The sequence below is a fragment of the Choloepus didactylus genome, chromosome 17, assembly GCF_015220235.1.
Source record: "Choloepus didactylus isolate mChoDid1 chromosome 17, mChoDid1.pri, whole genome shotgun sequence".
NCBI classification, from domain to species: Eukaryota; Metazoa; Chordata; class Mammalia; order Pilosa; family Megalonychidae; genus Choloepus; species Choloepus didactylus.
The window spans coordinates 40,894,498-40,906,572 of NC_051323.1; the positions used below are offsets into that span (position 1 = coordinate 40,894,498).

Below are 12,075 nucleotides of genomic sequence, written 5' to 3' on the forward strand. Positions count from 1 at the left end.
AATACTAATTTATGTATAGCTCTGATAAGTCAGGCATGCATGCTGTAATACTAGGAAACTATCAAGAGCTGCTAAGTGGAAGAAAATTAAATACTACAAATAAATGACTAATCCAAAATAACATTAAAAAGGAGAGGAAAGGGAACATAAAATAAGTAGGACAATTACAAAGTAAATATAAAACAGTAGCTTTATACACAAATATATCAGTAATTGCACTATGTGTAAGTAGACAATGAACTACAAGGAAAACACAAAGATTGCCATACGTACTTTAAAGAATCAACTGTATGCACCTTATAAGAGAAACATGTTAATTATAAAGATAGAGAAGGGTTAAAAGTAAAAGGTATACTGCACAGAAACTAGGCAAAAGAAAACTGTGTTATCCATAGTAATCTCTTACAAAATAGACTGTAAGTCAAGCAGCTTTATTAGACATAAAAAGGATATAGCATAAGGATTAAAGCATTAATATATAAGGACTATATCACAATCCTCATTTTTATTCAATAAATAATGCAAATACATAAAGACAAAATACAATATGCATAAAGAATATAAAGTATATGTGTATATATAAATAAACACATTTCTTAAAAATGGACAGAACATAAAGGATATTGAATATATGAATTACATGATAAATAAACGTGATCTAATTGACACAGAACACCTGTCCCAACAGTCGTGGATCACCCATTCTTTTTCGGTGTATATATAACACCTATAGAAATTAACAAATACTAGGCCTTAAAACAAGTTTCAACAAATTTTAAAGGATTAATATTATCAGGAACATGAATTCTGAACATATGTTATGAGAAACATCCCTAATGTTTGGAAATTAAGTCATATATATCTAAGTATGTATGGATGAAAAAATAAATTACAATTAGAAATGAAACATATCTTTTTTCACCTGAATCATGAATCATAATGAAACTTTACATAGGAGAAGGTGTGGGGTGCAGCTAAAGTCATGTTAAAAAGGAAATGCATACTTTTCAATGAAGATAATAGAAAAAAAGGGACAATCTGTATTATAAGTGTATATCTCAAGAGCTTAGCAAGTAATTAGAAGAGTATGTTAAACATAAAGAAAATTGAAGAGAGAATTATAATAGAAATAAATTATATAGAAAACAAATATACAGTTAAAAGGAAACAAAACCAAACACTGATTTCTGAGAATTCTTTAAAAAGGTGATTAAAGTTAACAATCCCTAACAAGTTATGAAGGAAAAAAAAGAGAAGGCAAAAATTACAAACCAGGAAAAAGGGAGTGGCTCTAAAGATCTTATATGAGTGAAATATGTAAGAGTAAATAATGAACAATTCTATATCAGCAAATTTGAAAATTAAATGAAACGGACAAATTTCTTGAAAATCATGATTTATCAAAAACAAAATGAAAAGAATCTGAATACTCTCCTAATTACTTGCTAAGCTCTTGAGATATACACTTACAAGAGAGGTTGTCTCTTTTTCTATTATCTTCATTGAAAAGTATGCATTTCCCTTTTAATATGACTTTGGCTGCACTCCACACCTTCTCCTATGTAAAGTTTCATTATGATTCATGATTCAGGTCAAAAAAGATACAAACACACATACAATGCAGAAAAATGGAGGAAATTGTGGTCTTTTCTATATATGACTGTGTAAACTAGATACTCTAAAGGGAAAAATTTTATCCTTGAAGGAATGTTGATCCATATGGGAAAGATTAAAACTATGTGTTTACGAAGTAACATAGGAAAATATTACCCAGGGTAGGCAAAGCTTCCTAAACATTAAGACACAGAAAACAATAACCACAAAGAAAAACATAAATTGACTATGTTAATATTAAAATTTCTGTTTATCCAAGGAAACCCTGAAGAGAGCAAAGATGCAAGCTACAGAGTGAGAGAAGATATTTTCAATATGTAAAATGGACAATGGGATTCATATTCAAAATACATAAAGAATTCCTGTAATCAATTTAAAACTGACAGATGATCAAATAAAAATATGGGCAAAGGTTGGACAGACCACTTTTCAAAAAAGGATATCCTAATGGTCAAAAGATGAACAGGTGCTCAACTATTAGTCATTGGAAAAATAAAAAGTAAAATCATTGTGAGATACCAGAAAACCAACCAGAGTATTTAAAATTAAAATGATTGATAATTGTTTTCCAGAAAGTTAGAAATTCTCACACTGCTTTTGGCAGTGTAAATTGGTACAACTTTGGAAATCTGTTTCACAACTAATGAAGATAAACATTTCCCATGACCCAGCAATTCCACTTTTGGGCAAGGACTCAATGGGATTGTGCACAGATTTGCACCAAATGGCATGTACAACAATGTTAATAGTGCATTATTTGTAAAAGTTACAAATAGAAGGCAGTGCAAATGTTCATGAACAGTAGAATGCGAAATAAATATTGGCATATTTATAAAACTGAATACAGCATTGAAAATGAACAAATTGCTGCATGCAACAAATGCATGAATCTCATGAATGCCATTTTGAACATAAGAAACCAAACACAAAGGAGGACATAATTAATTAGTCCATTTATATAAATTGCAAAATTGGGCAAAATTAGTTTTTGAAATCAAGATATTGGATAAGTTTATGGAGGTAGCGATAGGAAAGAACTGAAAGGAGTATAAAGGTTATTTTCTAATTTTTTTATTTTAGTGAAAGTTACATAGGTATGTTCATTTTTGGAAATTCATTATGCTCTAAACTTATGCTTTCTGTGTTTATTATATTATGAGCCTACAATAAATAAATTTACTTAAAAATTGCTGCCAACATATCATTGGAAACTATAGTATTCCTTTTTAGTTATCCTAATATTTTATACAAGACCTATGTGTAGCCAAAATGTATTGGGATATATCCCTTTCTGGTAGGGATCTGTGGTCTTCTTTCTCTTTCTATTTCAATCTCTTAAATATTAAAGAAGACTCTAGAAGGATTATATATTACACTATATGTTTTTTTACTTTTGAAAGGTACTATAACAGAATGGTGCAGTAAACAAGGATATGGGCCTTAATCTTCAACAGATTTGGTCCTCTCTCTGTCAAGAAGAAATCAGTTTGGGGGCAAGTTATTTAACCTCTCTAAGCCATGCTTTGTTGAGAAACAGAAAGTGAGTATGAGGGCAGAAGAGAGAGCAAGAGGAAAAGAAGACAGAAAGAGGATAAATACTTACTTTTCAAGGCTAGCATATAGATTAAATAAAGTAACATGTATGCAAAATAACACAGCAAACTCCCTCTTATATTAGTTTGCTTCATACTCACATTGTCCCACTCTTTCTTTTTTAATGCAATTTTATTGAGATATATTCACATAACATACAATCCTTCTCCCATTCTCTTTAAGTTGTTTGCCAGGCAAGCATTAAACAAGAAGAAGCTTAGAGTTTTGCCTAGGTCCCATAGAAAGCTAATGACAAAGCTAGAGCTAGAAACCACGTTACTCAGCATCTAGCACTTCTTCTAATATACCAAGCTACTTAAACTACCCACTCCCAACAAACACACATACATATACCACTTCATTATTCTAAATCTAAACCTTCCATCTTGATCATCCCCATGTATCTACTGTACATGCTTGGCTGGAATTAGAACATGTAAATAAATATTTTGAAACGTTGAACACATTTGAGTTTGCTCTCCTTCATCCAGCGAAAATTAAATTGCTCAGTATTGTACTACAGCTTCATTCAGTGGGATGTCTAGATAAACTCCACACATAGAATTTGGAGTTTATTTCATCTCCATTTTAGTGTTGTTTCTTCGGCAAGAGCAAAGTTCTTCTCAATTTAAAACTCATTTATTTTACTTCATCAGTCACTACAAAAGTCTGTAATAATTTTTAAATTAAAAACCTAGGTATTATTTCTCTAATTTGTTTGGAAACGATATGAAGGGGAAACACACAAACAAAAACAAATGCAAAAAATAGCATAGTATATGTTTAAAAAGCTGACTACAAAATATTTCAAGATGCTGTCACAGAGAAATGGTTCCACAGATTTCTAGGTTCAGAAATAGGCTGAAATCAAGTAAAGATACAATAAGATTATGAACCTCACTGGAATCTATAACTTTAGTACAAGTCCTTTGCTGTTCTCTCAAAAGCCAGACTAAGGGAAATTAAACAGTACTGTTGCAAGGACCCAATTAAATGAAGTCTAAAGCAGATTCCGATGAATGAGGCCATTCCTTTCCTGGAGTTTGGCAGTTGAAAATGGCTGGAATTCAGTGAAGGGTGGGTGTGGGAGAGCGGCAATATAGTGACACTATATGGCATATGGCAGGAGAAAGGTTATTAATAGACCCAAGTGTGCACCTAATCATTGATATGGGAGGAATACGCCCCGCCCCCACCCCCTGACAGCCCTTGGCTTCTCACAAACTAAGTATAGGAGCTGCTATTCTTCCTCATGAAGGTTGTTGGTTATCTTGTGGGGGAAAAAGGGCAGGAGCAGGCATAACAGAACACACCCAGGTGTCAGTGCTGCCCTTAATTTTAAAACACTGCCCATCAAACACACTGCAGGGTCCCACATTGAAACCTCTCCAGCAGGTGCATCGTTTAGAGTGTAACCACTATTCTCAAGTACCTATCCATGTGCTTTCTCTACTTAAGCTTGAAGTCTTAATAATTATCATTATTTAATGATTTATAGCCATTTTTGAATCACATTCTTTCTTCTGATTACTGAAAAATTAGATACTCATTTGAAAGTAGTCTAATTTTACTATGCTGAAGATTTTTCAAGTAGTACAAAAGTATTTAATATCACCAAGTTTGCTTATATCTCCTGAAATTAACTTAGTAAGTTTCTTGGGAAATTATGTGAGTTTTTTCACATGTAAATTCCAGTATGTTTATTCTAGGCTATAGCTGAGTCCAAGGCTCCTAGACTTGATTGCATTTCCTTGTACTGTAAAATTCCTCTAGACATGTTGAAAATGAGGTTTATATGGTTAGCATGTTCAATAACTAACTATTCATAACTTTTTGCAGCTAGAAAACTCATATTGGTTTGTATTAGTGAAACCAGTTAGAGACATTTACCCACAAGCAAAATAACAAAGGTTATATTTATTATTAAAATAAAGGAAATTGTGAATTAATTAGTAGCATTCTAGTTATGCAACAATGACACTGTAATTGGTAGGAGGAATTTGCTATTAATCTGAAATTTAGTTTAGAATATCATGTAATGTATTTCTTGTGATCTAGTAATCTAGTACTGTAATTATTTCAGCAGAAAAAGTGACTTCATTTTGATCATCTGTATCATAGCAAATGGAAAATGCTCCCAGAGTAATAAATCTTATTGCCCCTTTTAAACTGTTTGCCATCCTTAGTGGAAAAGAATCTAATTTATGTCAATTCGTATTTCCCTTATTATTGCTATGTATTTCTTTCTTATATCATTTGTATTGGTAAAGTTAAGGCTCCCTTCCGAATTGACATCAGTCTTGGAATTCATTGGTATCTCAACATCTCTGCTTTGCCTTAATGTTAATTGAGAAAGTAGCTGTTTACACTGAATTCCTAATGTTAAAGCACAGGCTATGATTGCAGCAATAAACACAGATCCTCTCTGATACATTTGTTTCTCAGTCAAAAAATCTTATCACTTAGTTTCATTTATTTTTAGTGTGGAGCAAGTTTCCATGTTAGAATCCTCATTAATATTTAATACCTTATGGAAATATATTTGTTTTTGGTGATCATTCATTTCCATATTCATTGTTGCAAAATGTTTACCAGTTTATGGCATGAGATATTATTTATGTTTCCATATTTGGGTTGCCAGAAATTCTCCCAATCAGACATAATCATAAACAACCACCTTGATTTCACAATTATCTCATTTGTTCCGAGTGGTAGCGAGGGGCAGGAGTTAGCATCTTTCACACATTACTGAAGACTAAAATTGGTAGATTCTCTAAAGTGACTGAGGAGGGTTACTACTACAATTAATCCTTGTTCACACCCATCTAGAAAAATATGATATTGTTCTGACAAATGTTAAATTGCCTCAAATTCAGATCAAGAAGAATCTTTTTACATTTTGTCTACAAAAGCTGATGGTAGCATGTTTAAAACACCTCACCTGTTCTCATTAAGATATTTCATATAATATTAGTCATTCATGAGTTATTTAATGTAAATGACATTCCAACTTCCCAAAGTTAATTCTAGTTTCCTGAATTCCTCTTGACCAAACGCTTAGAAAGGAAAAATAATTAATGTTTATTTAGCATCTAAAATATATATCAAATATATCAAACCACTTGATATATTTGATCATTTGATGAGAGGCCAGTAGCAGGATGGTTGAAATCACAGTCTCAGGAATAAATCTACCTGAGTTTGTATCCTACCTCACACTTGTGAACTTCCTAGGTATGTGACCTTGACTGTCTTGATTTTTCTCTCTATGCTTCTCTTTTGTCACTGGTAAAATGAGTGAGATCCTAGAATCTACCTCATAGGGTTGCTGAGAAGATTAAATAAATTAATGTAACTAAAGCCTAAAGCCTTTAGAGCATTGTTTGGCATAGAGTAGACATGCAATAAATTTAGGTATTGTCATTATCCTTGCTAAATCTTATAAACTGATGTGCCATTATCCCTACTTAGTGATGAGGGAACTAGAGAGTTGAAGGAATTTACAAAGAAACAAAAAAAAAAAGGTCGTAATTTAAAACAAATTGAAACTTTTTTTTCACTAAATTACTTGGTGATAATTTTTTCATCATAAGCACATACTGATTGTTTTCCTTCTTCATGTTTACTAAAAAAGGGATCTTCTGGATGTCTGTGTCCCTTAGAATATACACACACACACACACACACACACACACACACACACACATACATACATACAAACATACATACAGTAGGTACATTACATCTGATCATTGCAAAGGGGATAAGTGTAACAACACAAAGTCCAGTCCCTCAGTTTATATAGTGTGTATAGGGGGAAGGGAGATCAGAGGAAATTTTGTTTTAAAATTTAATATTTATAGCATAAAGTATATGAATGTTAACATTTCTCTGAATCAGGAAACCACAGAAGACAGCCCAAGGAAAATCATGACCCCATTGGAAACAACATAAAGTCTGACTGAGGGTAGGATGAAAATTCACATAAGCAAAATGAGCTAAAACATACGAGGTAATTCTTCAAGTCACCTGCACGGGTGGCAAATACTGGATTTTAAAGGTCCAGGTGAAAACAGGGCTATGAATCTTAAGTGTGCTTCTATAACTCTTCTTTAACCACCATAAGAGTCACTGATGAATGCATATGTGAGATCTTAAGGGCATCACAGACCTTATTTAGATCATATTCTTGGAAATGGCTTATCCATTTCACTTCCTTTTGCAATAAGCTTTAGTAAACACATCTGGAGTTACCTTATGTGCTCTTTGCTCCAGAATCTACTGGTAAATTGTAGGAACAATTTGATCAAGACTCTGAATTAAGTAGATTTTTGTTTTAGTCCAGGTTCACTTACTGACTCTATAAACTTAGAAATGTTATTTTTCTGAAACTTAGTTTTAAATTATTTCAAAAAATTTTTATATATTTTTTCAAATCATGCTAACTGGCATTATTTCATTATATTCTCAAAGCAATCCTGTGGAAAAAGCTGGCAAGCACCAGTTCTCCTATTTTATAGTCAAGGAAGTATCTTCCCTCAGGTCAAACAGAATAGAAAGTGGGTGCTAGAGAAGACATGGACACATTCAGCGGCCATCTCCCAATCTCCCAGCACTTGCCTGCCCCCTTCTTTTCTTTATATGCAGTTGTTTCAATGTCTTTCCATTTTGCAGTGAGAGAGACTTTGGGTCTAATGGAAGGATGTGACAATACTTGGAATCCAAAACAGGGAACAAGCAGCCCCAGCTACTTATCAGGGCATGAACTCTACACAATTTGCTTGATACATGATTTTTGATCAGTGGTAGAAGCCCCTGCCCTTGGGGTGTATAAATACCCCATCCTCAGGTAACTCTGGAGGCGAGACCTGTGGAGCCACCATCCACAGACCCTGACCTGAGCATTGTTCTCCCCAGAGGCCGGGCCACGATAGGATCTCTTCCCCTGCTCTTTCGAACCCTTTGTGATATGCGTAAGTAATAAAGTAGTCATGTGCTAAACATCTTCATTGTGTCTGAGCCTGTGTTCTCAGGACACAGTGTAGCAACTCACTCCACAGTGAGCTTAAAGTAACTAATAAAAATAGCTAGTGTTTATTGAACACCATTCTAAATATTTTACATTAATCTTCACAACAATTTTATGAAATGGGTGCTATTATTATTTCCAATTTACAGATGAGATGACTGAGGCATAGTAAGTTTATGTATCTTGCTAAGTTACACAGCAAAAAAATAGTGAAGATTGAATTGAAGCCCAGACAACTTGATTCCAGTCCCCACATGTTTAACCAGCTGACCACACTGCCTTTCTAAGGGCAAAACATAAAGAAATAAAACCTGTAGATTCCTGTCTTCAAGTTACTTAGACTCTTTCACAAAGGAAGTGGAAGTATAAGTAAGTTTTCCATGAGCGTTCTGGATTCTTTAGAAGGAAATGAATACTGCATTATTTAAGTGTTCCTTGTTTTCTCTAGTTCTTACATTCTTGCTTTATTGGGACTGGAGTCAGAAAATAGTCTTAACATAGCATCTGAGGCTGAAGCTATTAGGGTTGTGGTGTTGAATACAAGAGTTTGTTGTTTCTGCTCCAAAACTAATTCAGACTAGGGATATATCCGGGTTAGGAATTTAAATGTCCTTAAAACTCAAACCATAATTTAAAGCCACAGAGGTCAGGCTTCCCTACCACCTGATCTGCAGGGTCTCTTAGAGTTAACCCCCTTATCACTAGACCCAGAAGTGTCTACCGGGCATGCCCAGTTATAGGTTGGAGCCTTGCAGGAGTCTCATTTTTCCAGGTTTTATCAACAGCAAAAGGAAAGAGGAGACGGAAGGAAGAGTTAAACAGGTAGGGAACTTGGTTTAGCTCAGAATGACCATGGCCAAGACAGAGCACGGAAAGCTGAGAGATACGTAGGGTATGCAGCAAAAAACAATTTGTCAGACAGAATTGAATCCGATCTCCAAGTTGGAGCGTTAGCTTGGTGGGTCCTCTTGCGTCTTTTTGGCACAGCCATAGGGGGATCGCGTGATGGTGTGGTCTCTCAGGTCGGGGACACAGTAAGGGGTGGGACGGGGATGATGGAGCTTGGGGAATGCCAGCGCCCGTGAGTCCTGCCCGTTCCTGCATTCCTGGAAGAGCTGCAGCTTTTCAAGGGTGCTGAGCAGGATACCAAGGTGCACAAGTAAAGCCAGGGCTCATCTTAGTCACGGACTCCTTGTCCCCTTCCCTTTAGCTTCCAAGCTTTTCCCGGGCATCCTTTCAGGTACCCCTGCCCAATCGCGACTAAACCCCGGAGAAGTGGAATCCCCACACAGCTTTTCGTGGGTCTAGTAGGGGCCTGAGCATGCTCAGTAAGCTACGTGGTTTTCTCTCTCACACTCTCTCTTTCTCTCTCTCTCTCTCTCTCTCTCTGGGGTGGGGGGGAGGAGGCAGGGTGGCGACAAGTTAGAAGCGCTTGCGGCAAGTCCCCGCCCCCAGGATCGGGCTCTCCTCTGCAAGGGGACGATGCAAAGGTAGAAACACCTCGCTCCGCAACGTCCAGACCTGAGTCGCTGTGCCCGCCGCCCGAGCCCACCAGTCCCAGCCCTAGGACGGGCCTGCCGCTCTCCATGGTACTGCGGAGAGCTCAGCTCCGCCCTTCTCTTTCAGAAGGACAGAACCCGGCGTCACGTAACCCAGCCTTCTCCGGCTCCACCACCGCCTCCTCCTTCCCTGCTCTTCCCCTCTCCTCCTCCTCCTCCTCCTTCTTCTTCTTCTCCTCCTCCTCCTCCTCCTGCTCCCCTCCGTTGCCTGTTCTCCCCTCCCGCACTCCTGGAGATAGACGCTGAAGCCTGACGCCTCTGAAAAGGCACCGGGAGTCGCCTTAGCAATAGACCTCAGGAAATTCGCTTTGACCGATGCATGCTTCAGGCTCTGGCTCGAGCTAAGGGGAATAACCGGGCAGGTAAAGAAGCTCAATTTGGGTTGGGGGGAGGGGATTGGGCGAGGCAAGCTGGAGAAGGATATCTTTCCCGTTGTAACTGAGCTAGGATCTGCCACAAACGCACAGGGAAGGATGGGTGGTGGGAGGGTGGGGGAGTGTAGATCTTGGTTGTTTGCATGGAGCTTTTTAAATACATGGCAAGAAGATGAGGTGGTGGAACTGGGGTAGTAACTTAAAGGCTGGACGAAGTGATTTACTAGCCAAAGAAAGAAAAGACCTGACAGGTTGGAAATCAAAGAAATAAAATATACCTATGTCTTTCTTTTTCTTCTCCATAAGCTCCTTGCTGTGCTTATCCTTAATTTGTGCAGTCAGCTCCCAGAAACTGCACTGGGATGATAGCTGAGGCTTAGAGACTGGGCGGGAAAGCCAGGGAGAATTTTGGGTGTGCATCGGTATTGAGAGACTTTGTAAAAGCCAAGGGGAAAAAGATAACCACTTCTTAAAAAATCTCTAAGATATTGCAGGTTCCTTATGATAGTATGTATTGAGGGGTATATGGGAAGGTGTGTGTGTGTGTGTGTGTGTGTCTGAGCATGTGTATGTGTGCCATAAACATATTAAACTAAATGTAACTGCAGCCGATGAGCATATTGTATTGATCTTTCCAGTGGCTTGGGAATGAATTTGATTCCAGAAATGAAAGAAAAGATTAATGAGGCTGTTAGTCTGCTTTTGAATTAGAGTGCTTCTTCCTTTAGCTGCATTAAGGTTGTTTTTCAAATCCTTTTATTTCATTCTCTAATTTGTGAATTCACGAGGTTTTTCCTGTCCCTACAGAGAACCCTTTCTCCATATAAATACAGATACCCTCTCTCACACAATGAGCTTTCTCTAAGAACTGGGAGAGCCAGCTGACCTCCCGTGTGATAAGAAAATACACAAATAAACACACACATACACATTCTTCTAGGTTTTTTCTGACTTCTCCTCCATCCCTTAAAAATTGCCAAGATGTGCATTAATGGAGATGAGCAAGAGATAGGGTGAAAAGAGGTTATATGATCTATGTAATATTAATTAATTAATTAATCAGCTCACACTGGACCACAAAAAAGAAAATGGTTTTTTAATACATGAGCTTGTGGATATACTCAAAACACTCTTTCTTGAAAGTGACATTCCAAATATATTTTGCAAATTACTGAATATTTTTCAGATTCATGAGTCCAGTTAAAAATGATAGCATATTGAATAATATGCCATTTTAGAATGATTTTTAAAGGACCTTTCTTTGGGGTTGGCACAGGAGTAGACAAGATATGACTGGTGATTGCTGATGGTGTGGAACGTATCAGCCATAATAAATAAGCAACAGAGTTTTTTTATTTCCTTTTGCTAGTGGGCTGTGTGAGTCTGACTATGTGTGTGTGTGTGCAGAAGAGAACCAGTCATCAATTTCATCTAGGGAGGAACTTATAGTGGGATCCCCTAGCTTGGTGGCTCTCAGCTGACACCTGTAGGGATTGCTCTGTACTGAAGAGAAATGCTCTCAGCTCCCTCCACAGAGGAGCAGCAGCACAATGCGGTGCCATAAATTACTGCTAGTTTCAGCTTGTAGGAAAAAAAAAAGTGTTAATTGGATAGTGTGAGCTTGTGTCCAGGCAGTAAATTTGGTGTGTGTGTGTGTGTGTGTGTATACTATGGTGGGGGGAGACAGTGGGAAATGGTGAGGGAAATACATGTATTGGTTTGGCATGACCAGCTGTTACATTTTTTGTTTTTTTGTCAAACTGTGAGAGCATATTTTTTTTGGTCAAAACAAAAAAAAAAAAAACAAAAAACTTAGAAACAGCTCCCAATGTATTATTGCTGTGCCATTTCAAGGATCTGTCAGATTAGAGTTGAATAAGGAGAGGTGATTTAATAGTATAGAGTG

General features: G+C 36.8%; 1 protein-coding gene across 25 annotated transcripts in view; it reads left to right on the plus strand.

Annotated features, from left to right (window-relative positions):
• Window positions 1-9,734: 9,734 nt before the first annotated feature.
• NRXN1 (neurexin 1) overlaps window positions 9,735-12,075 on the plus strand; it is a 1,176,176-nt gene continuing 1,173,835 nt past the window's right edge. For 12 of the 25 annotated variants that reach the window (XM_037806658.1, XM_037806672.1, XM_037806664.1 and 9 more), the window contains exon 1: window positions 9,739-10,157. The gene's annotated coding sequence lies outside the window, so the exon portion shown is untranslated. Of the gene's footprint in view, window positions 10,158-12,075 lie in introns of all 25 variants that reach the window. The other 13 variants (XM_037806656.1, XM_037806662.1, XM_037806659.1 and 10 more) reach the window with 4 other exon arrangements.